Genomic DNA, 27,797 nt, shown 5'->3' on the forward strand with positions numbered 1-27,797 from the left:
CGGAGCGGTGACTACGCAGAGAAGCAGCTGGAAGGTGTAGGTAACTGTATCAAATAAAACATTTTTGATTCTTACAGTGGTTTCCATTTCGTGACAGATCGGACCTTGCTTTCGGAATAGCCCTCGTACTAGGTCTGATGGAATGATTCTCTGGAGGTGCGTAGTGTTCACTAGAAGAGTAACGATTTTGCTAGTTGGAGTTAATAACTGGCGCATGGGATTCTAACTATCAAACAAGGTAGGATTTTTGGTTTGGATCATCAGCCTTCTGACTGGTTGGATGCGGCCCGCCACGAATTCATCTCCTGTGCCAATTCGCCAATTTCTTCATCTCAGAGCAGCACTTGCAATCTAAGTCATCAGTTATTTTCTGGATGCATTTCAATTGCTGTCTTTGACCACAGTTCTTCCTTCTGCGGCTCCGTCTACGATCATGGAAGCCATTTCCTGATGTCTTAAAAGACTTCCTGCCATTCTGTCCCTTACCCTTGTCAGTGTTTTCTATACTTCGTCCCCTCATCGATTCTCTAGAGGACCTCCTCACTCTTTACCTTATCCACAGCTCACGCTAGTGCCATGGAAGGACAGGGTGTAAGTGCTATACGTGCACCGGGTGGTTGCAACCATTCCATTTCATCTCAGGCATTGTGCGGCTGCAACTGTCCCATGACATCTCAGGCACCACATTCATTGTAACGACAAACATTCACACATCATAGATGGAAGAAATATTGAGATGCAGTCATTTGATAAACTAATGCACTTGTCATGGAAATTTAGAAACTGTGTGATTGCTGCCTGATGGCACAGTTCTGATAATTACACAGTAGTTTACTTTAACCATAAGGTAGGTTTACAAGAGACACTAGATACACTTACCGTTTATGGTTGGATAAGTAAACGCTCGGATTTAAATTAATTGCATGTTCCACTAATGAAAATAGAAAAAAATAAAGATAATTCTTTGTATTAAAGCTTAGGGAATAGGTCTTCGTAATACCACACTTTCATTAGGAATTCATGCAAGTTTTCATGACTGAAGAAGACATTATGGAAATTTCTATAAGAACAAAATGACTTCAGTATTCACTCTAGAATATTTCGCTTCCTCACCTGATTTTTTACACAGCCATATTGTAACTGATGCTCGCCTAACAAATTAAACCTCCTACATAACATATTGAAGTGATATACAACTTAGAAAATCCGTTTTTTTTAATAAGAATATTCTGTTGCTACTCTTATCACTGCCGAATCTGTTCCTCTAGTCGGGAAAGCTAGTATCTGAAGAGGTATATCAACTTTACCGGACAGTAATTACATCGAACTACATTATGTCTACCCATAAACTCGTATCTTACAACTTCGAATAATCTATGAACATTACCTTTTAATTATCTTCCCTCATTTCGCTTTGTTTCCGCTTCTTGATTGTTTAAAAATACATTTCAGAAACTCTCCAGCAATTGTTCCGGCCAGAAGAATCCTCTCACTATCCATTTAACGAAATAAAAAACCATCTGAGGGGCAGAGAGGAAGGTCAGAATTGTTGTGGATCCTATTATTCACCGTGAAATCGTAACATCATAACATTTTCTTATAGTCTATGTGGAAAAGAATAAATTAAGTACTAGTGGCCAGTTAGTCCGTTGCAACTAACAACTGATACGCCCAGAACGTTACGCAGTGGAAGTCGAAATAGTAAAACAGAGTATTGCCTTTCCACGCAAGAATTTCAATAACCTAATTTAAGAGCGTATCCGTGACAAAAAAGATAATTGTAATCCGAGCAACAGAGATACCTATTATGTTAATCTGCAGCGACAAAACACGCCGTAGTCTAAGATATTTCCTACGATTTCTAACCTTGTGTTGACTTAAGAATCGGAGGAAGCTTGTAAAGAACAAACACAGACTGTAAAATAGGATAAGAGGCAAACCATAACGTTAACAATTAAACGAGATGCATTAAGGGTCGCAAAGAAATAACCATGACTTATATCTTACTAGAGATTCTATGGGTAATTATAGAGAATAAATAAAAAAGAAATTATCCTCGCCTTGAGAGATCACAATACCGTCTCTCCTAAGTCGTGCTACTCAGAAAAGAAGTAAAGGATAAATTAAATCAGTACTTATTTTTATACTCTGCATACTGTCGCTTGACGTAGTAAACGACATAATATTTACAACTGTTGCCACTTGCATACTAATTCGTTCAGCAAGAACAGTAGAGTTCTGTCGAAAAGGAGCTGTCGTACTTCATGATAGTATTATTATACATTAGAGTGGCCAATGATTTAAGGTATCTCGCTTCGTGAGAAGAAAGTTTCTAACAAATAAGGTCGGCCTTTTTCTGCGGACCATAAGTTGACATAAAGTTATTTAAATATGCGTATTCTATTCGCGTGATATTCAAGAAAATGACTAACGGATACAATAATTATAAAAAGGACAACAATAATGAATCTAAATTTATGTCACTACCTGTAAGATTAAGCACATTCAGCAAAAGGTTTGCAAGCTGGTGAGAAGTACTGTGCGGGTGGGTAGGACAGCTGCTGCTAAGCGCTGGCGTCAAGACCATTAAATGCACGCGCCTCAGGTGGGCGAGATGTGCGATAATACCTCACGTGGGCGGCAAAACAACAAAATCTGGCCACCTCCCTTACCTCTACACGGAAACCCACACAAAAACTTAGGGAGAGAGAGAGAGAGAGAGAGAGAGAGAGAGAGAGAGAGAAATGAAACGAGGAGGAGGGACAAGAGAGAGAAGGAAGGACTTCCCAGAAACACCACAGTATGGTGGGTAGAGTTGGTCGGTGGTTTACGGGAGGAGTTAATATGGAGGAGTGCTCAGTAATGCACTGCTTCCGGTTATCTCAGGTACTGTACTAGGGTGGAGGAGAGAGCGGGGGTTAAAATTTGACAAGATTATAGGTAGTTAGTTGGCAAGTGAATAGGTTGTTTCTAACAGTATGCACCCTCCGGAAATCTTCTGTCCCGTATTACGAGGTAATGCATAAACGGAGATGATTTGTTTACGTTAATCATTGGAAAGGAATATGTCTGTTGTATGCCCAAAGGACGCATTTGCGTGGCAGTTTTTTTTAAGAGCGAGGCACGAAAACGTGCAATATACACCTTTTTTTGGGCAGTCCTATTCCACAGTTGAAGGAACATTTAATAATATTATATACATTGTTGTAATGAAGAAACACCAGTACTGAAATAAGTCTTTAAATACGATATTGACTATATGAATATTTGCCGTCTCGTACTTAAAGACATGTCGGTAAAAAATATGTATTATATGCCGAAAATTACACTTTTCTCCAAAACTTAGGGACGAAAGAGATAAAGTGTCGTAGTATATTAATAACTCTTTGGAAGTGTGTTAAAGTGCTGGATCATGCTGTCAGCGGCCTTCTAGTCGCGCGAGGAAAGCTAGACGTAACGAGAGGTCAATTAGAGTGACTACAGCCCAAACATTGTAAGACGTGTATATTTCTGTTGTCTATTGTCAAACCACAATTTATGAAAAATGTTTATATTTTATTAATAGGATTAACCCCCCATAAATCATGGACCTTGCCGTTGGTGGAGAGGCTTGCGTGCCTCAACGATACAGATAGCCGTGCCGTAGGTGCAACCACAACGGAGGGATATCTGTTGAGAGGCCAGACAAACATGTGGTTCCTGAAGAGGGCCTTTTCAGTAGTTGCAGGGGCAACAGTCTGGGTGATTGACTGATCTGGCCTTGTAACACTAACCAAAATGGCCATGCTGTTATGGTACTGCGAACGGCTGAAAGCAAGGGGAAACTAGAGCCGTAATTTTTCCCGAGGGCATGAAGCTTTACGGTATGATTAAATGATGATGACGTCCTCTTGGGTAAAATATTCCGGAGGTAAAATAGTCCCCCATTCGGATCTCCGGGCGGGGACTACACAGGAGGACGCTGTTATCAGGAGAAAGAATACTGGCGTTCTACGGATCGGAGCAAAAAATGTCAGATCCCTTAATCGGGCAGGTAGGTTAGAAATTTTTAAAAAGGGAAATGTATAGGTTAAAGTTAGATATAGTGGGAATTAGTGAATTTCGGTGGCAGAAGGAACAAGACTTCTGATGAGGTGACTACAGGGTTGTAAACACAAATTCAAATAGGGGTAATGCAGGAGTAGGTTTAATAATGAATAAAAACATAGGTGTACAGGTAAGCTGCTACAAAAAGCATAGTGAACGCATTATTGTGGCCAAGATAGACACGAAGCCTACGCCTACTACAGTAGTACACATTTATATGCCAACTAGATCTGCACATGACGAAGAAATTGATGAAATGTATGATGAGATAAAAGAAATTATTCGGGTAGTGAAGGGAGACGAAAATTTAATAGTCATGGGTGATTGAAATTCGTCAGTGGGAAAAGGGAGAGAATGAAACATAGCAGGTGAATATGGATTGGGGCTAAGAAATGAAAGAGGAAGCCGCCTGGTAGAATTTTGCGCATAGCATAACTTAATTATAGCAAATACTTGGTTTAAGAATCGTGAAAGAACGTTGTATACATGGAAGAACCCTGGAGATACTAAAAGGTATCAGATAGATTATATAATGGTAAGACAGAGATTTAGGAACCAGGTTTTAAATTGTAAGACATTTCCAGGGGCAGATGTGGACTCTGACCACAATCTATTGGTTATGAACTGTAGATTAAAACTGAAGAAACTGCAAAAAGGTGGTAATTTAAAGAGATGGGACCTGGATAAACTGACTAAACCAGAGATTGTGCAGAGTTTCAGGGAGAGCATAAGGGAACAATTAACTGGAATGAGGGAAAGAGATACAGTAGAAGAAGGATGGGTAGCTTTGAGGAATGAAATAGTCAAGGCAGCAGAGGATCAAATAGGTAAAAAGACGAGGACTAGTAGAAACCCTTGGGTAACAGAAGAAATATTGAATTTAATTGATGAAAGGAGAAAATATAAAAATGCAGTAAATGAAGCTGGCAAAAAGGAATAAAAACGTCTCAAAAATGATAGCGACAGGAAGTGCAAAATGGCTTAGCAGAGGACAAATGAGCCTTATCTCACTAGGGGTAAGATAGATACTGCCTACAGGAAAGTGAAAGAGACGTTTGGAGAAAGGAGAACCACTTGCATGAATACCAAGAGCTTTGATGGAAACCCAGTTCTAAACAAAGAAGGAAAGCAGAAAGATGGAAGGAGTATATAGAGGGCCTGTAAAAGGGCGCTGTACTTGAGGGTAATATTATGGAAATGGAAGAGGATGTAGATGAAGATGAAATGGGAGATAAGATTTTGCGTGAAGAGTTTGACAGAGCTCTGAAAGACCTGAGTCGAAACAAGGCCCCCGTATTAGACAAAATTCCATTAGAACTACTGACAACCTTGGGAGAGCCAGTCCTGACAAAACTCTACCATCTGGTGAGAAAGATGTATGAGACAGGCGAAATACCCTCAGACTTCAAGAAGAATATAATAATTCCAATCCCAAAGAAAGCAGGTGTTGACAGATGTGAAAATTACCGAACTATCAGTTTAATAAATCACAGCTGCAAAATACTAACGCGAATTCTTTACAGACGAATGGAAAAACTGGTAGAAGTCAACCTCGTGGAAGATCAGTTTGGATTCCGTAGATATGTTGGAACCAGTGAGGCAATACTGACCCTACGACTTATCTTAGAAGAAAGATTAAGGAAAGGCAAACCTACGTTTGTAGCATTTCTAGACTTAGAGAAAGCTTTTGACAAATTCTGAAGGTGGCAGGGGTAAAATCCAGAGAACGAAAGGCCATTTACAATTTGTACAGAAAGCAGATGGCAGTTATTAGAGTCGAGGGGTATGAAAGGGAAGCAATGGTTGGGAAGGGAAGGAGACAGGGTTGTAGCCTATCCCCGATGTAATTCAATCTGTATATTGAGCAAGCAGTAAAGGAAACAAAAGAAAAGTTCGGAGTATGTATTAAAATCCATGGAGAAGATATAAAAACTTTGAGGTCCGCCGATGACATTGTAGTTCTGTCAGAGACAGCAAAGGACTTGGAAGAGCAGTTGAACGAAATGGACAGTGTCTTGAAAGGAGGGTATAAGATGAACATCAACAAAAGCAAAACGAGGATAATGGAATGTAGTCGAATTAAGTCGGGTGATGCTGAGGGAATTGAATTAGGAAATGAGACACTTAAAGTAGTAAAGGAGTTTCGCTATTAGGGGAGCAAAATAACTGATGATGGTCTAAGTAGAGAAGATGTAAAACGTAGACTGGCAATGGCAAGGAAGGCGTTTCTGAAGAAGAAAACTTTGTTAACATCGACTATAGATTTAAATGTCAGGAAGTCGTTTCTGAAAGTATTTGTATGGAGTCTGGCCATGTATAGAAATGTGGTGCTACAGAAGAATGCTGAAGATAAGGTGGGTAGATCACATAACTAATGAGGAGGTATTGAATAGAATTGGAGAGAAGAGGAGCTTGTGGCACAACTTGAGTAGAAGAAGGGATCGGTTGGTAGGACATGTTCTGCGACATCGAGGGATCACCAATTTAGTATTCGAGGGCAGCGTGGAGGGTCAAAATCGTAGAGGGAGACCAAGAGATGAATACACTAAGCAGATTGAGAAGGATGTAGGCTGCAGTAGGTACTGGGAGATGAAGAAGCTTGCACAGGATAGAGTAGCATGGAGTGCTGCATCAAACCAGTCTCAGGACTGAAGACCACAACAACAATAGGATTAAGTAGGAATAATTGATATTTCTCATGTTGGAAATAATTGTGGTAGCAAGGATTGTCTGCACCAAAGTATTGTGGGCAAGAGAGACCGCACATTGATATAATTATAAAAAGGCGGGAGAGACCGCGTATGGATACATTTTAAGAAAAGAGCGGGAAAGACCGCGCATTGATACATTTTGTAATGGGAGCAGGGACTGTCTGCACCTGAAAGCATTGTTGGAAGGAGCGACCGCAATTTAGCGTTCGTAGGAAGTCAGTAGTAAGCGAGATGTGAAGCGAGTCGCTAGCAGGTCCGAAGAGAGAGGTTGAGAGGAGCGGTGTGTCAGCCAGTCACCAGCTACGATTTACAAGAGGTTATAGAAGGATGTACAGAGACATCAGCTAACTATTGTCATAAGAGGAACTAATGTTATTGAATTATTTTTGTGAGAAACTAAAGACGACTGAAGGTATGTTTTCTCAATGCTAGTTGCAAGATTATAGTAAAAAGTCAGTCCCATTTGAACGTTTGTAAAATCATTTCATTCACAATATAATTAATTTTCCTAGCAATATTGCATTAGTGATTCTAATCCATCCCAAAAACCATCTACGTAAAACTTTGTAAAATTTTATTGTTGTCAAGAAAAAGTTTAACTATGAATTACGTAACTTCAGTGAAATTAATTAAAGAATAACGTCAGCTTTGCTGTTAAAGAATAACGTCAGCTTTGGCAATAAATACAGCCACTTATTATGCCAGCCCACCAGCAGCCAATAGAGTATAGTAAAACAGATTAAGTATATTCATGTTGCAATTCGATGGAGCAGTCAGATGGCGATCCAGTAACAGTAAAAAGGTAAGGAACAGTTTTGGGTTATTGCAGGTTACGACTGAGGGCAACGACGACGGCCGGCCGGAGAGGCCGTGCGGTTCTAGGCGCTACAGTCTGGAACCACCCGACCGCTACGGTCGCGGGTTCGAATCCTCCCTCGGGCATCGATGTTTGTGATGTCCTTAGGTTAGTTAGGTTTAAGTAGTTCTAAGTTCTGGTGGACTGATGACCTCAGAAGTTAAGTCCCATAGTGCTCAGAGCCATTTGAACCACGACGACGACACATTCTATGTTTCGTCGAAATAATCAAAAAATAACTTTTAATAAGCAGCATTTAAGTTTGTATGCGAAGATTGAGAAGGAGAATTAATTTCAAGGGGAAGATTTCATTTGTTATTATTAAGCAAGAGGTAGAAATCCTAAGGGAAGGTTTCGTAGGTTATTGTAGAAGGGAAGGTTGCGTAACAAAAAAGAGATATAGAGGAGACGGGATGGTTTCACTTGGCGACATCCAAACAGTAAGACTCTTTAGTCAATCTACTGTGAAGCTGAATATACTGACTCTGAAAATTGTATGAATAAGGTAGTGTTAAGTGACGCAACCCTTATACTAAACTGTATACCTTTAATTCACAGCCCATCGGCAATACTGTTTGCTCTATTGATTCTGCGTTGAAAAGTGTTTGTTCAGTGTTGAATCCGCTTTGAACAGTGATTTATTTTGCTGCATGTGTTAATTATAGACAATGTCCCGCAGAATAATTACTCGTTCTCAAAGCGATAAAAGTGTAGAAAATACTGACGAGAAATTCTTTTCAGGAATAGACAGGAATAATATGTGTGAAAAGCCCGATAGTGAAACGTTAGGTGAACAGACATTCGAGAGTAGTAATAATATGGAATCTTTTGACGAACAATCAACTTCAGAAATGCCAACGGATAGTAAGACATTAGTGCCAAATAATTTGTTTTTAAATACAACAGACGCTACACAGCCACAAATTACGCGTAGCAGCCATAATAGTTTCACTAACGAAACCACTATAATGCAGTTAAACAGTGTGACTCCATCACGTGCCGAAACAGATTCAAGCGGTACACAGCTACACAATCTGCGTAGAAGATTCAACAGTTTTATGGATGGAAATTTCGAAACAACGGAAGAGGTGACACGATGACAATCATCTGAGGATGTTCAAATGAACACAGATGTACAACCTTTAACAGCGAATACAAATACACACAGAAGTCAATCCGAAACGGATCCAATAATGGCATTTTTGCTACAAATGAGACAAGACATGAATAAAAACTTTAACAGAGGGTCACAAGAATCAGAAGACCTAAAAATCGAAATCAAGACAGAACGCACACACACAGATCAGAAATTAGACGAAATGTACCAAAATCTAAAATACGAAATCAAAGTAGAAATTCAAGCAGTCGCTGAAAAATGTTCACAATCAAACCAAGAATTACACGCCAAGATTCAAGAAATAACAGGAAAACAAGAAGCATTCACGGATAGAATACGAGAAACAATGAAAGAGAACTTTTCTAAACAAAACACTCACATTGCTGAACGTTTTAAAAATCACACAGAAAACTGTGGATGAAAACAGAGAAAAGATAACGATAGAGAATGCCATTACATTCGACGAAGTGCGAGACACATTGTTACATGAAAAACCGATCATGCAGAAAACTATATGACACCCAATAATCCAGATAAATTTAAGGTCACAAAATATTTTAGCAATAATTGATTCAGGATCACCATTGTGCGCAATTAACGAAGACACATTTAACAGATGCAATAGCAATAATGATTACCCAGTATTCCCGTTAAACAAAACTAAAGTTAAGGGAGCATTTCCAGGAAAAAGCATTGAAGTCGAAAGACAGACACAATTAATGTTTGTTTTTGCAGGGCAAACTTTCTACAGCAATTGTTGGATAGTTCCACATTTCACAACTGATATAATATTAGGAATGGATTTTCTTGTACAGTACGACGCAAAGATTGACTTTAAATACCTCACATTGAAGAAGGAAGACAGTAAAGATATAGTGAGATTTCAAAACACAGTATCCTCAGAAGAACAAAATATGCACAGGATCGAGATTATTGCAGATTCTAAAGATAACTATTCTTATCTCACACTATACATGAATACACATAATAACGACATGGTAGAGGAACAGGACGATAATGTATTAGAGACAATTACACGCAAGGTTGGAGACAGAATAGCAAAAGACGACACAGAACGCGCAGAATTAGAAAATATTCTTGTACAACATAAAACAGTTTCTAACAATGTTCCAGGAACGTTGACAGGATTTATGTTCGAATTTCATGTGAAACCACACGAGACTTTCAAAGCAAAACACTATCCAATCCCGCATATACACACAGAAGCAGTTAAGAAAGAGTTACGAGCGATGGTTGATCCGGTTATAATTGAACCAGCAGCAAGCCAATATATAAATCCATTACACATCTTTGAAAAGGAGGATGGATCGCTCCGTTTAGTTTTAGATTCCCGTCAGGTTAATAAAATAATCATTACAAAAGCTGACCGACCACAGACGTTACAAGAGTTACTGCAAAAGTTTCATGGCACCTCTATATATACCACCCTCGATCTGAAATCAGGATTTTGGCAAGTCCAATTGCATCCAAATTGCCGAAAGTATACGGCATTCCTTTGCTTTGGTGAATGTTACCAATTTTGTAAACTTCCGTTTGGACTAACGATTTCGTCTGCAGCCTTTACACGAGGCATGAATGCAATTCTCCCACAAGATCTTAAAAGCAAAATTACCACATATGTAGATGACATTCTAATCGCAGCAGAAAACTGGGAACAGCACAACCACACTCTTCAACAATTACTAAATACATTCGAGCAGAACGGTGTAACCATAAACCTCCGTAAATCTTAATTTTGAAGAGCCTCAATAAAATTTCTAGGTCATATCATTTCACAAACAGGTATTGCACCAGACTCCGACAAATTGCAAGCATTGAAATATATCGGCCTGACAACAAATAAGAAGGAACTACGGAGCTTTTTAGGACTTATTAATTATGTTAGAAAATTCATTCATTATGAAGCATTAGACACAGACTTGCTATACAAGCTCACAAGTAAAAACACAATTTGCTCATGGAATGAAGACGTTGAAGCTGAATTCGAGAATTTGAAAGAAGCGTTACTAAATGAATCTTTGTTATCACATCCTGACCATACACAAAACTTTTCCATTGCAACAGATGGTTCAACTACAGCACGAGGAGTACATATTTTCCAGGAAGTAGAGGAGGAAGGTAAGACAATCGTTAAACATATTGCGTTTGCAAGCAGGATACTTTCTCCAGCAGAGGGCAATTATTTTGTAACAGAATTAGAGACGCTATGCGTAGTATGGGCATTTAAGAGATTCCGTCATTATCTATATTGAAGACACACCACAGTATGTTCCGATCACCGAGAAATCCAGTTTTTATTATCAGCAAAATTTATGCATGATAGATTAAGCGGTTGGTAATTATATCTACAAGAGTTCGACTTTACTATTGTACACATTCCAGGCACGCAGAATATTGTTACCGACGCACTATCGAGATCGATACAGCATAAACGACTAGAGAAAGAAAATACCTTCTGCCACAACAACCATAGTATTATGTAAATCAGACAAGTAGCTTTCGAAAACTTTATATCATCAGCATTACAGGACATAGAGATGGAACAGCAGGAAGATGAAACACTAAAAGAGATTGTAACGCTTTGGCGGGACAAGAGCAACGCAAAAATCACACATAAGTACACTATACATCAGAATATTCTGTTTATTTGCTCATACCCAGACGGCAACAATTGGCTTTTATGCATTCCAGAAGGGATCAGAAACAAACTGATGTGTTATACGCACCTAAGCTATGCACATTACGGAGCTAGGAAATGCTTCCAATTCTTCGACAAAATTGTCACTTCAACAATATGGAAAAACACATTCGCAAAGTTATAGCATCCTGCAAGATATGTCAGAAAGTTGTATCATCAACAGTATCACATATTCCACCACTGTATCCCATCATACCGGTTCAGTTAAGACACATGGCAGCAGTAGATCTTTTCGGTCAAATCCCCAGTAGCCGTAGAACTGACATCCAGATTTGTAACATTTTCTCCACTAAGGAAAGCAACGGCCATATAAGTATCAAGAGCATTTGTAAGAGATATTCTATCAATACTAGGACATGTACATAGGGTTATTTCAGATAACGAGCCGCAGTTTAGGTCAGACATATGGAAACAAATGTTAGACAGTAAGAGCATAACATCAGTTTACGCATCAAGATATCACAGTTCTTCTAACCGGTCAGAAAGAATCATGACAGAGATCGGGAAACTATGTAGAATTTATTGCCACAGAAAGCATACAACATGGGACGAATACATTTCACAATTTCAGGAAGTAATAAATGCAATACCTAGTGAGTCAACGATGCTCCCACCAACTGTAATACTGACGAATAAAGACCCACCGAATAAACTTACTGAAATGATTCCTTTTCCAAAGAAGCGTAGGCTTCGTCATTGTGAGATAACAGCCATGGCACTAGCGAACATTAGACGAGCTGCAGATCGTCGGAAGAGACAGCAGAAGCAGGCAAGTAGATTACGCAAGTACGAGATTGGCGATAAGGTACTAGTCCGTACCCATTATCTGTCACATAAAGGGAAGAACCGATGCAAAAAATTTGAACAATGTTCATTATAAAACGCTATTTACTACAGTTAGCTGTGTACTTCAACTTAAACACAAGTACACAAGAACATTAAATAGTTACGTTCATTAAATATTAGTAGAGGTTACAAAGGAATTAAAATAACAGCACCTTGGCAAAAGTCGGATAATGAGATTGAGCTGAGTACGTCAAAGTCAACATAACACGCGGGGAGACGACTAAGTTCACGGAAATCACACAATGATTTCCGAAGGTTAACCAAGGAGGAGACAAAACCACAGAAAGAATCACCCATGCGTTCACTATCTTCACTGAGCGCATGAGGTGGTTTACAAACACTGCAGTTGCTCACCCTGCTTAGCATTACTGTGAGTGACGACTGTGGACGCTAAAAGTTCTATCAACTCGCCCTGCAACAAACGATACTCTCCTTCAGAGCCTGGAACTAAGTCCCTCTCTTGGCTCAATCGTCCCCTGGTGGAAGTAATTTCCGCAGAACGCTTCCAGCAAGAAGCAGAAGTTTTACTCATCTTTCCACAAATGAGCCTTATGCACCAATGATAGTGATTCTTCGGGTTGACGACCAATAAGGTCCACTCTAACAATGTAAATATCTGCCTTCAATATTCTGTTTAAAAGTAATAAGTCAGTCGTACGGTGTTTTCGTGCAAGAGTTCATAAACAAGCAGATCCGGACTCCCACTATCTGTCCTATCGCTCGTTTTAGCCAACCAGGCCTTTTCCAAGTAGGGGCACACGCACAATGATTTCTTTTCTCTCGCTTTAGTCTTTATTTTCATTATCCAATGGCAGCTGCTAACTGCTCTTATTATGTCTTAGCAGAGTTAACAACATGGCAGTTACCTTGGCACCAGTCTCATGGCTGTGGGTACTTTTCTAACAATGAGAAGACTTGCACTCCACTCCTAATGGCCGTATGTTAACTGTTTCCTCAGATCGGCGCGCGTCTGTTGAACTTGCACTCAACATGATACGCTGATACATTTAAACATGCCACAAGTAGAAAAACTTAATTTGGTATTACAGTAATTAGCTACGCAACCACTGACAATAACTTTAAGCATACTTGCGCCGGCCGGTGTGGCCAAGCGGTTAAAGGCGCTACAGTCTGGAACCGCGTGACCGATACGGTCGCAGGTTCGAATCCTGCCTCGGGCATGGATGTGTGTGATGCCTTAGGTTAGTTAGGTTTAAGTAGTTCTAAGTTCTAGGGGACTGATGACCTTAGAAGTTAAGTCCCATAGTGCTCAGAGCCATTTGAACCATTTTTAAGCATACTTGCACACTCATTTCCTCATTGGATTTTATTTGCATTGGTTGGACGCATTAATTTATTGGAGTCTAATTATAGTACAGGCAGTTTGATGAAAATGGTCGTGTAACACAACTGCACACGACGGGGCATGGAGTCGATTAATGTATGGGCCTCTGGGGTGTCGCATAGTCCTGCTGGAATTGCCTAAGTCCGTCGGAATGCACAATGGACATAAATGGATGCAGGTGATGAGACAGGATGCTTAAGTACGTGTCACCGGTCATAGTCTTATCTAGACGTATCAAGGGTCCCATATCACTCGAACTGCACACTCCACACACCATTACAGAGCCTCCACCAGCTTGAAAAGACCCCTGCCAACCTGCAGGGGCCACGGATTCATGAGGTTGTCTCCATATCTGTACACTTCCATTCGTTCGATATAATTTGAAACGAGACTCGTCCGACCAAGCAACATGTTTCCAGTCATCAGCAGTCCAATGTCGGTGTTGACGGTCCCAGGCGAGGCGTAAAGCTTTGTTTCAAGCAGTCATCATGGATACACGAGTCGGCCTTCGGCTCCGAAAGCCCATATCGATGATGTTTCGTTGAATGGTCCGCACGCTGACACTTGTTAATGACCCAGCATTGAAATCTGCAGCAATTAGAGAAAGGGTTGCACTTCTGTCACGCTGAAAAATTATCTTCAGTCGTCGTTAGTCCCATTCTTGCAGGATCTTTCGCTGGCCACCGCGATGTCGGAGATTTGATGTTTTACCGGATTCCTGACGTTCACGGCACACTCGTGAAATGATAGTACGGAAAAATCCCCACGTAATCGCTACTTCGGAGATCCTGTGTCCCATCACTCCTGCGCTGATTATAATACCACTTTCAAACTCACTTAAACCTGATAATCTGCCATTGTAGCAGCATCAACCGATGTAACAACTGCGCCAGACACTTGTCTTATATAGGCGTCGCCAGTCGTGGCGCCGTGTTTTGCCTCTTTACAAGTCTCTGTATTTGAATATGGATGCCTATACCAGTTTTTTTGGCGTTTCAGTTTTTGTTCCAAAACTTAGAATGTAAGTGTCCGAAGAGCGTACCAGTCAGTTCCTGTCTTAGTTTGTGGTGGTGTGGGGTTCTTCCACTATGTCAACTGCCGACTTTTTCGGTCATGTTTTTGTGTTTAAACACAAAAGATAACTGTTTGGTGCTTAATCATTGCATGATATTACCGCACGTTTTCTTTTTTACTCGAAGCAACACTTTTTCTGCTATTTTTTTCATAGTCGTACTTAATGTTTATGCCACTTCGTGAAAACGTCCGTTAATATTTCCAATGCACCGATTCACGGGAATACTCTAGTGTCGAAATTTCCTTATTAATTTTCAGAAGAATTTTGGTTCCTGGACAGTCGTATTTGTAAATTGTTGTAGAAATTCCGGAAACACTGTTGTTTACCATGGTTTCGGTGACACTATGCATCAGAATCCCTCACAAACAATGCTCATGCAAATACGAATACGTGTCAAAGAGAGGTAATTAGAAAACGACACTAAGTAATCAGGTGAGACAGCTACACGTATTAGCAAGTCAGCAATTTTGTAAAGTACATCCTACGCGATTTATTTGTTTATTTTTCTTTAATTTATGTTTGCACCATCAATAGAAATTCTGTTGAATTTATGAAAAAACAAATCTATTTTTAGTTAGTTATTATTAGTTCAAAAGCGAGGAAGTTTTCTACAAGGCCGACGTGTCACACCGCGCGGAGTGGAAGCGCAGTTTGGGGCGCCATGTCACGGACTGCCCCTTCTGCCGGAGGTTCGAGTCCTCCCTCGGGCATGGGCGTGTGTGTTGTGCTTAGCATAAGTTAGTTTAAGTAGTGTGTAAGACTAGGGACTGATGACTTCAGCAGTTTAGTCCCTTAGAAATTCACAGACATTTGAACACTTGACGTGTCACTTTCTTCCTTCTTAACAAACGTAACAATGTTAAAACGAGCAATCCCACGAACTATTATTTGTTCGTCATTGTCAATGAAATTCACCGACAGCCGGGTAACTTAAGATATTATTTTATTTTGAAGGCTACCAGTCTCAGCAGTTCATTATGACACTGATATTGAAAATTACTTAACCATCCGATGTCTCCTGTCCGTGATGGACCAAAAGAGATATTACTGAAACTTCCTGGCCGATTAAAACTGTGTGCCGGACCGAGACTCGAACCTGGGACCCTTTAATCTGCCAGGAACTTTCATATCAGCGCACAATCCGCTGCAGAGTGAAAACTTCATTCTAGAGATATTATTTTTTGTGAGCGTGTTGTTTTACTTAAAGTCGATTGCAGCACATGAATCAGCACAAAAATCGGGCACTTCCTGTGTAATTAGATTTCTCTTACAATTAAGGAAGTCTAAACTGTAAACTCCAAGTCTAAAGATATATAAACACTAGACATCCCATATGAGGGATAAATGCACTCACTAGACGCTTTGATGACGCATTTAACATACGAATCGCTCTATGCGTGGTGTATTAGCTGATCCTTTAGGCTAGAACTTAGCTTTCTGAGTGCAGTGCCCCTGCACTTTTCGGAGTTGATCCGCGATTTTATAATATGTGTCGCATGTTTAAGGGCCCTTTTTGTGTAGTCTCCAAAAACCTTATGGTTTCAAGGGACAACGCTCATCGACATTTTGAATTATTCGTTTGTATCCCACAATGGGGACATATGTTTATTTATGTCTTGTTGGACAATGATTTCCTGTGACCATCAGTGTTCGAAACACAGAAATTTTACAGTGTTTTCTAAAATGTGTGACGTCTCACGGGCCGATCTGCAGATTTTTATTTATTTTCATAGATTCTTCATGCAGGTTAGTACTTGACTTGCGTGTAACAGCTGACGCTATGCCGAGTTAGTACTAAACACAAGCTCACAGCTATGTTGAGTCACTGAATCATGTAATATTTATTTGAATACACTTTCCATTATAGCGTAAAGAATACTTAGCAACCTGAGTAGTAGTTAGGCACATCAATACCCCAGCATTTAAGAACTACTGGGTGAGACTGTTTAACATTAAAAGTGACAGTGAGAGATATGACCACATTCCAGGTAGGGGAGGGCCTACACCACTAGTGGGCGCATTTTTTATACAGATAGTAGCTGTATGATAACATCTCACTCCATTTGCCTGAACTGTGGCGTGTAGCATTTTAATATTGTTAAGGGACGTTGCAATACCGAACTACATTACATATTTTCATAGTCCCACTGAGCGATGATCAGTTTTTTCCTGCGATTCCCCTTCCTAGTTTATAAATACCCAAATGAAATCTAAGAAATTTTGTGAAACAATTGGCTCCTGCAGCACTTTCACATTCCAGTTCCTTCAAATCTTTTTTTTGACTCAGCATATCAGGAAACGTATCGTCACTGCACGTATTCTTCCTTCGATGAGTGGCTTGACGACTAATACAACGTTTTCAGTGCTGCAGAGTCCGTCTGTCACCTAGTCATCATAAAGAATAGTCATAACAAAACTAATGAAAGTAGTATAATCTGCACAGTAATACTTCGCTGGTAGATCCGTCGATTGAACCGAGCTCAGGACTGAAAATCATTGTCGCGCGGGTTAGCCGGTCTAGGCGATGCAGTCATGGACTGTGCGGCTGGTCCCGGCGGAGGTTCGAGTCCTCCCTCGTGCATGGGCATGGGTGTGTGTGTCTGTTCTTAGGATAATTTAGGTTACGTAGTGTGTAAGCTTAGGGACTGATGACCTTAGCAGTTATGTCCCATAAGTTTTCACACACATTTGAACATTGAAAATCATTTGGCCCGATTGACTCCACATTTTGTTTAACACAGGGGTACACTCGCCGAAGCGCTGACAGGTGCTTCTCCCATGTGATCCAAAACATCTCCACAAGTTGCAGTGTCGAGAAGCTAGGCCGTCTCCGTATGGATTCAAAGGCACCGTTTCTCCATCTACCTTGGTCACAAACATAGGGTCTTACACGTGTAGTCCGAAGCTAAGACCATCGCGCAACAAGAGTGGCGCATTATCAGAAGGGAGGACACGTGTGCGCGTTTCCTGCTGACACAGTTCTGCTGTGATGCGAATAACAGGAGCACCAACTGCGTGTTACTGAAATGGCACGGCATCTGTAATTATACTCCAAAGTCGCGGCACACGGGGCAGTATGACTTTGGTGGGCGAATCGTCTAAACTGCACACTGATTCTCCACGACATTCAGAACTTCAATGGCCCAAATGCAGTGTTGCGTTCAATCGTAGCGAAATGGTGTCAACAATTTCACCAATCCTGCATAGAACTGGGTGAAGCTGATCGAAGTGAAGGCCATCGACATCGACCACAGACAATAGTGACCCTGCAATCGAGGAAGAGCGTCTAGGGCATGGGGTAGGGGTCGGTTTTCCAACAATTACATCATTCACACAGACTTGGTTACTATACTGATAAAGTGTCATGAATCTGTGTCAGTTTCAAGTGTAGTGCAGCACTCAATAAAGTTTGCTCCTGCCTGGTGCAGTAATGTATTACTTACGTTTTGAAGTCCCCTCGTAATATACGCGGCCTAGTCGCATTAATGTGACCAACACCTGTGTTTGATGTAAACGTTCAATAACCACTCACATTTTGCAGGTGGGAGCATTAGGAGCCTAGCAGCGGTGGGTGTATGATGCCTGACGGTGACGGCAATGGGAGGCGGAGGGGGAAGCGGAAAAATTTTGTAGTCGTTCTCGTAATGCCAAAACTGACCGATTTATCTGACTTCCAAAAGGGCGTAGTCGATAGCCTTCCGGGCACAGGTAGAAGCATTTCTGAAACGGCTAGTTTTGTTGACTGTTCATATGCCACTGTGGAAAACCTGCGCGAAGGCAACTGTGGTGCACCGCGGGCCGCAGATGACAGGTGTGAACGATGACGGAGAAGTCTAAGGGCGAATCAACGTTAAAATGCTGAGAAACTAAGCTCGCAGATGAACGAAGAAGCAACTATCAGCGTCTCCTAAAGTACCGTTCAGCAAACGTTGCTGTGTATGGGTCTATGCCAGGCTGTTCCAACCGAGCTCCAGGGAGCAGGAGCGCTCCGCAGCGCTCACTGCGGCAGCTCGGAGCCCGCGTGGAGGGGAAAAGCGAACTCACTGCCCCCTGGCCGCATACAGCCGCAACTGACGCAATAATCCGTGTTCAATGACAGCTATGACTAGCCGCGGGAGCCCTGTACTTCCATTGGAGGATACCTTTCTATTCATTGAGAGGGATGGTCGTCGACAGTGTCTTGTATCTCATAAAGTATTTAATTCTGCGAAGAGGTACAATATACAACGACATTATACGCGTCTTCACGCAGCGCACTACGATCAGGTAGAAGGCGTTTCACGCAGCGAACTTGTAGCCAGGCTTAATAACGACATACCAGGAGACGTAAGTTTAAAACGGTTTCGTAATACGGAAAGTATCAAAATATGCAACATAGTTCGTGTTCTGTAATGCGTGTATAATTTTCAGGTGAATGAGAGCGGAGAAAACACTACTGAATCTGCAGTTCGAGCAAGCTGCAGGATCGCTCACCTCATTGCGACGAGCGGCAAGCCGTTTTCGGTGGGACAACTCGTAAAATCGTGCATGGTAGCAGTTGCAGAATGTTTGTTTCCAAGGGAGGTGCAGGCAATCGATGGGGTTTGCCTGTCGAAGCAGACAATGTCTCGTCGAATCCTGGACATGGCAGCGGATTATGAAACACAGATCAGGAAAAAGGCGGAGAGCTTTGTTCAATTTTCGCTAGCGCTTGACGAAAGCAAAGACATATCGGACTGTGCTCAGCTTGCAGTCTTTGTGCGTGGTGTTGACATGGAGCTGAAAGTAACTGAAGAACTCTTGGATGTGGTACCACTCGATGACACCGCAACAGGACGTGACAATTTTGAAGCTGTTTGTGAATCAGTGGACAATATGAATTTGCCGTGGGATAAGCTCCATTCTGTAGCGACATACGGTGCACCACAAATGATTGGGCGTCACCAAGGATTTGCTTCTCGTTTGAAAAATAAACTCAGGGATGAATTCGGGAAAAACATTCTGACTCTTCATTGTTTTATTCACCAAGAGGCACTGTGTGCTGCAACAGTAGAGCTAGGTGGCGTAATGAAAGATGTCGTGAAATGCGTGAATTTTGTGCGGCGTCACGGTATGAATCACCACCAATTCAAATGATTCCTGAAAGATATGGAAGCGGAGTATGGGGATATACCTTACCACAGTGCAGTTCGTTGGCTAAGTCGGGGAAAAGTTCTTGATGTTTTCTTTGCCATTCGTGAGGAAATATCCCATTTTCTCGAAATGAAAGGGGAAGAAATGCGTTGTCTGAAAGATATAAAATGGATATCTGACCTAGCGTTCCTATCTGACATAACTATGCATCTGAATAAATTAAATCTGTCATTGCAGGGCAAAGGGCAGCTAATCGTTGACATGCACGACGAGATCGAAGCGTTCATGGAAAAGTTACGTTTATTTGAGAGGCAGATGAGTAATGGACATTTAACGTTCTTCAATCGTCTTGCTTCTTTAAAAATACCTGAAGGTACTACTTTCGGCGATTACCAAGCAAAGTTAAAGCAGCTCATCACGTCGTTTGAAACACGATTCCGAGACCTCACTAGTTTGGAAATGGAACTTAAGGTGTTCAGCACTCGTTTTTCAGTTTCCCCCCATGCTTGTCACTGTCACTTCAATTAGAGATTATTGATTTGCAAAGTTCAACTTTGTTGAAAGAGAGGTACTACAACACGTCGGATCTGTCACGATCGTATCGTTCATTACAGCAAAAAACATTTCCCAAGCTTCACAACAATGCCACTCAGATCATGTGCATGTTGGCACGTATTGTTGTGAGCAGCTTTACTCAGCAATGAAAAGAGTAAATAGTAAGGAACGATCGTTTCTTCAGGATGTAACAATGAAGCTCATCCTCCGCATTAACGCTGCGAACACTTTGACGTCTGATATTTCCGATCTTGTAATGAAAAGAAAGTATCAAGCTACAGAGGCCCAATAAATTTAGTATGCAATTTCTTATAAAACAGTTGTTTCTTATTTATTTCCCGAACATCGTATTTCCTGGTGTAGCATGTCATCACGTCTTATCAGCTAAGAGTATGAGGTTGTCGATCTTGTAAGACGCAGCTGGCACATCAAAACGCATGCCTTGCCGCCTGCCTCAGCCAGCCGTGCCACGCGCCGGCGTGCCGGCACACTCGAGTGGCCACAGCGAGCGACGCGGCTCCCTGGAGCAGGGAGCGCTCCGCGGCTCACACCGGAGCCGACCAGCTGGAACAGCCTGGTCTATGCAGTACGTGCCTGTCTCACGAACACCCGCTAACTGCTTTTCATCGGCCACGAAAGGTAGCATTTGTACGCCAACCTGAGATTCACTGTGTGGCAATAGATGGCCTTCTCACAAGAATCAAGTTTGATTCTCAGTCGGAAAGATGGTCGTTGGTGTGTACGGCGTGAAAAGTCTGAAAGAAAACACCATCTACTTAGGAGCGTTATGTTCGAGGAAAGTATTCATGGCATTCAGTGAGTGATCTAGTCTTTCTAGAAGACACAATGGATCAACGCAGATATGCATCTATCCTCCGTCCACTCCTACATGTAGTTTGTTTTCCGACGGTACGATGGCGTCTACCAGCCATAAAATGCATTGTATCACGCAGCTCACGCTGAATGTACGCGTTTCGAAGACTACAAGCGTGAGATTACCGTACTTGCCTGGCCACCAAATTCCCCGGATTTAAAACCAATCGATAAAATGTGCGACCAAATCTATTGAACAGTTCGTGCCATGGATCCTCAACCGAAAAATCTGGCACTTCTGACCACGGCACTGAAGAGGGCACGGCTTTACATAAGTATCTTTCAGAACCCCAGTGACGCTCTTCCTGCACGTCTAGCAACGTTCGGCGCTGCAAGAAACTTTTAACAGGTGGTCACTTTAATGTGACTGGAGACTATGACTGTGTATTACAGGGCTTGTATCCTGAATACAGCAACCGGCCACAATTATGTTATAAAATACTTATTTACGTTTAACCATCACCGTTCTCCTTCTTTTTAAAAAGTCGAACATCAGATAGCTTTTACAAGTTCCGTCGAGACTTCGAGTTTTGTGTTCGATAACTATCAGGTGTGGAAGTATGAAACCGGAATTTGGTTGCAATAATTACAGGTCTGTTGTTGATAAAGAATATTTTATTCAAAGTAATCTCCATTGCTATTTATACATTTCTCCTACCTCTCCTGCAAGCTATGAATGCCACTCCAAAGAAACAGTTCTTCTTAGAATCGAACCTGTCAGCTTGCCATTTTCGTACATTTTATACAAATTGAAGTGTTGTTCAGCGAAAGAGTGTCCCAGTGATGCAAATAGATGATAGTCGGATGGATGGAAGTCTGTAGAATAAGTCGCATGCCCTAGTATTTCCCAACTGAGAGCCTCGATCATTTCCCCGACCCGTTTTGCTGTTAATAGAGGGGCGTTATCATGGAGCAACATTACTTTCTGTTGCCTTTTTCCATATTCCGGTCGTTTTTTACATAATTCTCGATTTAAATCGATCATTTGCTATTGGTAGCGATCAGTGTTAACGGTTTCACCAGGTTCTACCAGCTCATAATTGATGACACCCTCATGATCCTATCAAATACAGAGAATTGTCTTCTTTCCAAAGCGATTTAATCTTGCAGTGGATGTCGATCGTTGGCCTAGATTCACACATGATTCACGACGCTTAGGCATCTCAAAATCTATCAACTTTTCATCACTTGTAACTATTCTATGGAGAAACGATTTTCTTCTGTATCTGGCGAGTATCATTTCACACGTGGTTGTTCGGTTTGCTTGCTGTCCTTCATTCAGTTCATGCGAAACCCATTTTCCCACTTCTGCACCTTTCTCATAGCTATCAACCGAAGAGAGACGGCTTTTTGCGTTACATTCAATTGTTCCGCGAGTTTCTGTGTGGTTTTGAGTATAATCTTCTTCTAATAATGGCAGCAATTCATTGCCTTCGAACTTTTCCGATGGTTTCCAGCGCTCTCCGTTTCTTATGTCAAATTCACTACTTTTGAATTGTTTGAACCACTGGAAACACTATGCTTTCCCAAGAGCATGTTCCTCCGGAAGCTTCGACGAACATTCTATGCGATTCTGCAGCATTTTTCTTCAAATAATGACAGAAAACCAATGTCGTCCGCAAATCGTAGTTCTTGGGCACAAAACTCGACATGTTAACGGGTTTGAAACCGATACAAATGTATGGAACTTGGGTTACTGTGTGCTGATATTCGTCGTCAGCCGTTACAGGAAGCAGATGGCGCTGAAGACACGGTCTCAAGGGTCCTACAATAACGGCTATCTCCACCTAAAGGGAAACTCCGGTTTCATACTTCTACGCCTGGTGTATGACGCTGTAGTGTAATTTCCTTGGGTGACGTATCTGTCTCATACCGTTTTGAATTACGCTGTATTTTACGTGATCTGTCTATATACTATCGGTTAATAAACACAATTGTTTTATGGCACCACAAACTACGACTGCCATTCATAAAATGTGGCTCAAATTCACGTGGAATGACGAAAACGACACTCACTCCAAGATTTTGAAACACTGGAAGAGTGGAGCTTATTAAACGAAATATACGTGAATTCTATAGTGGCCACGCAACAGAATATCTAGCGAATGCATCGCTCAGCAATGTACGCCACAGAATGAAGCAAGTAACGATAGCAAAGTAAGGTCTCAGCGTCAAGCTACGTCGATGTATTTTTTTTAAGAATTTCCGACATATCTAATAAATAAATCAGGTTACAATACCATACATGTCACTCTTCGCTGTATTCGAGTTACAATTTTACTACATAAACGTTTCTCAAAATGCCTGTTATCTGTTATGCATTGTTCTCCACGTTCGTGCCTCCAACATCGATGAAACAGTTTGTGACGAAACATTAACAATTTACAAACAAGTGTCTCATAAACAATGATCATGAGATACCACCTAATATATTGACTTCCGGCAATTAGCTCCTCGTCTAAAAATAGTTTTAGAATCATATACAATCAATACAGTATTGTGCCTAATCATTTAGAACTTGATGTATAATGGACGCCATCATTGTCGGTGCGAATCCAGAAAGGATAAACTGTTAGCACTGACGCCGTGTCCTAATTACCACCTCAGGCGAGAACAGCAAGGAAACAAGACTCGGGAGGCGCATCTTTGCCTCCGCTGTCGTGTGCTCATTCCACCCCCCCCCACCCCCCCGCACCGCCCTTTACCTACACCTGTGGTAGCTGCGCTTAGAGTGTAGCAGTGAGTGTATGGTTTCCGCTCTGCTGAACTTTATTTTCTGAGTCCGGGAAATTGTACCTTAGCAAAAACCGCCAGAGAAAGAAATTTCTGGAGTCAACTTCTGTTTCTTCTTCCCTATTCCCTTTCTTTCTGCTTTTGCCTCCCGCCAGATATTGCTGTTAAATCTTAGCATTTCCTTGTCGCCTAAATTGCATTTTTATGTTGTTGCATACCAGAAGACCTCTTTACAATTCCTTATCATTGTGCCTACAGAAAAATGCTTCCAAATTTCCACTAGAAATGCATGTCGAAAATGTTTGTGTGTTGGTTCCGAGTGATAAATAGGCAGAATAAATAAAAACTGTAATATTCATGATAGTTCACCCTTGGATTCCCAGTTTCATTTCGTATAAAATGTTGACACTTTGGATAATGACGTTCGTAGTTGAATAATTCGCGGTAGCTGCATTTACTAAAAATGTCTTGACGTTGAACCCTGCTTAGTAAAGCTTTCCTTGACTTCTCTCTTTCACATTCTTTAAGGCCACTGAATTCCCTTGACAAACAATATTCATGCTGTACAAACTGTTGAAATGTAATCTGAAATGACTTCCGAACATGAATCAGAATCAGAAGCTTTTGATAATTACAAACATATTACGAGACCAAATCATTTCCTAGATACAAACGTGAGACAAAATTTCGAATTATTATGCGCAAAATCGATTTGTAATACAATGTGCGATCTGTGATGTTAACGGTGTCAATTGAAGCAGTTGGTATAATCTTTGTCCCCTTATGCGTAAGGTCCAGGTTAAAATTAGCACGTAGCATAAAGGAGAATTTAAATTTCGTTTAGATTTATCGCACGTCACACGTACCTCCCTTAAATTAAACAGTAGATTTCTGATGTTATTCTGCTTCCATCCACTCGTTGCCTCATTTGTCTGGAGATCATAATATACTCAAAATCAGTGTTTCTACAAGTTCTGAGCATTTTCATTTATATACTCTAATTTTCTTGTACTTTAATGTAGACGTGTCCCATCGACTTTTTATGATGGATTGCGATGGAGCAGAAGGCGCTTGTAGTGTGTGGATCATGCACTGTTCTTTCGACTCAGACATCGCTGTAATTATCTCGCTACGGTTCCAGATTACAAAGATCGGCCTCGTCATCATACATCATAACGAATATTTTGCTGGAGGATAATTTTCGGGATTTAAAACAATTTACAGTATTTATCAGAATCAAACATGTGAAACGGTCTACGCTTTCGTTTTCCTTTATTCATTTTTACCGTTTCCGTATTTTGTATTACACTTTAAATTTAAGCTCTTATGTCGTTCAGTATGTTTTTATTTCGACTGCGACCCAAAAAACATAAATTTTTGTGCGTTAGATTGCATTTATATCTAAACATTGAGAGTTTATCAATTTAGTTCATTTATTTCTTCTGAAATATTCTTACGTCCGAACGATAAAAATAACACTACTGAAGAATATTATCACTACTAATATTTGCCAGTGGTTTCGAACATATACAATAGTTTAGTTGTAAAATAATAATAGACTTTTAAGTGAATCACTTACACTCTTTGTTCATGAATCCGTTCTATAATGAGCAAAATTTCTTGCTGGTAGCCTGTTATTAGTAATTTCCTCCACAGAGTTTCTGTAGAGGTAACAGAATTTCAATTAATTTGACGTTCTTCACTTTCTATTTCTTTTTTCCTCTTCACTTATAACCGTACCTTACTCTTTTAATAATTGCGTCTATCCTACACCATTGATATGAGCCGATACTTGATGACCACTGTCTCTTTACTCCCCCCCCCCCCCCCCCCCCGCCTCTCCAGCAAGATCGAATACCGACTCGTGGTGGTGCGGACACATGAGACATGAGGCGGTAAGGAAAGCATATCAGGGCACAGAGACGAATGGAGGATCACTCAAGCAAATATACGGACCGCAAATGGAGGAATCTGCTGTCACACAAGGCTTTGACAAACAGCTGTTTGTTTCGTACCGGCGCCAAGGAACGAGCAACACGGAGACAGAAAAGCTGGCCAACAGTAGGCATGCAGCTGCGGCAGGATTTATGGAAAGTATTTGGAGGACGACAGAATCAAGCTTTGCGACATGGTGTTGGCGTCCACCTCTCATCACAGAATGTGGCAGTCGGTGGCTTGCCAGTACTGCAAAGTAGGATAGACCGCAGTCTGTGCACATCTGACGACAGAGAACAATGTTGCTGCAAGCACATTACTGAACATGGTGCTCTGCAGAAGTCGATCGCTACATATTCTCAAGTTGACTCAACGACATTGTCACTCACTACCAACAGCGTTTGCTTGATTTACCCTGTACAGCAAACAATTTCAGGCAGTTTCATATCAGCGTACACTCCGCCTCAGAGTGAAAAATTCATTTTGGATACTTCAGGATGCTTCAGCAGTCGTCACATTTACTTAATCCTCGTTCTGGTAAGAAAAATCCTCGTCACCTAGTTATCTCTCTACCAATCTCTGTCCATATCAATATGAAATCTGCCTGTAGAAACCAGAAAAAGGGTTCTCTATTTTGAGTTTACCCCCTGAATCATAGTGGACTGAGTATTAATACAAATAAATGCCTGAGAACCTTTCGTTTCATCTGCATGAGTATAACATCTGTTCCAAAGAACAGTTCTTCTTCCACTAGTCCAAATACGGACTTCTTTATCTTGATGTAACTCATCCACTAATGGAATAACTGTGTCCGTTGTTCTCATTTTCATTTGAGAATATTCCAGCTGAGAATTTTTTTTAATATTGTTTTATTGTTTACACAATTATTATCTTGTCTAATTGAAAACAAGATCGAACTCATGTGTAACTAAAGGATTAGTCTTGCAGTAATCTTCCATTTTAGTAGCCTGTGTCGTTGACAGTTGAAGCGTTCCGTAACAGGTGGAAATTAAACTGGAATACTGTCAGAGAACTGAGAACTCAACTCAGCCATCTGACAAAATTCTCCCACCTCTCCCCCCCCCCTTTTTTTCTTTTTTTGGGAGTCGTCAGTCTTCTGACTGGTTCAATGCAGTCTGCCGCGTCCTATCTTATGAGAACCTCTTCATTTCTGCATTTCGGAGTAGCATTGGGACCCTACATCCTAAATTACTAGATGGATGTATTCCTGTCTCTGATTTCCGCGAAAGTTTATTTATTTATAGCATGAAAATACATATACAATGTCTACTAAACTGCTACATTTCAACGTCAAATACGGTCCTTCAGAAAAAAAAAACACAAATGACAATAGCTGTAGATGGATATCAAAGTCTTTTATGTACTTTGTCGCAACAATCGTAATTGTCAGGGAATCTTCGAAATAAAGCTGTAGGCACACCGAAACACGTTGATACAACGTGAAAAATTGTCTATCGTTCTGCGCCACAGTCACAAGAATTTGATGAAGACTTGCCTCGCTCGTGGAGACTGTCTGCCTATATGCCGCGGCCCTTTCGGATGCGGCTCAGGGTAGTCCAAATTTCCCAGGTGGGTCTAGCCCAGGGAGTTTATTTCTGGTTACAAGGCTGCTTTAAGCATTGTGGAGGACAGTTTTGTTCCAGCAGTGTTTCCATTCATCGATGGCACTGAATTCAGTTTCCATCAGAGTCCTGGCTGTGATATGAGTAGGATGGCTTGATTTCAATCTTTTTCGCTTTGCAGGGGTTTCATCGTTGGATATTGGAAGGTTTGATTTAACAGAAATCTTTTGGTATTCATGTAGTAGCTCGCG

This window comes from Schistocerca cancellata, chromosome 6, assembly GCF_023864275.1.
Source record: "Schistocerca cancellata isolate TAMUIC-IGC-003103 chromosome 6, iqSchCanc2.1, whole genome shotgun sequence".
Classification (NCBI taxonomy): Eukaryota; Metazoa; Arthropoda; class Insecta; order Orthoptera; family Acrididae; genus Schistocerca; species Schistocerca cancellata.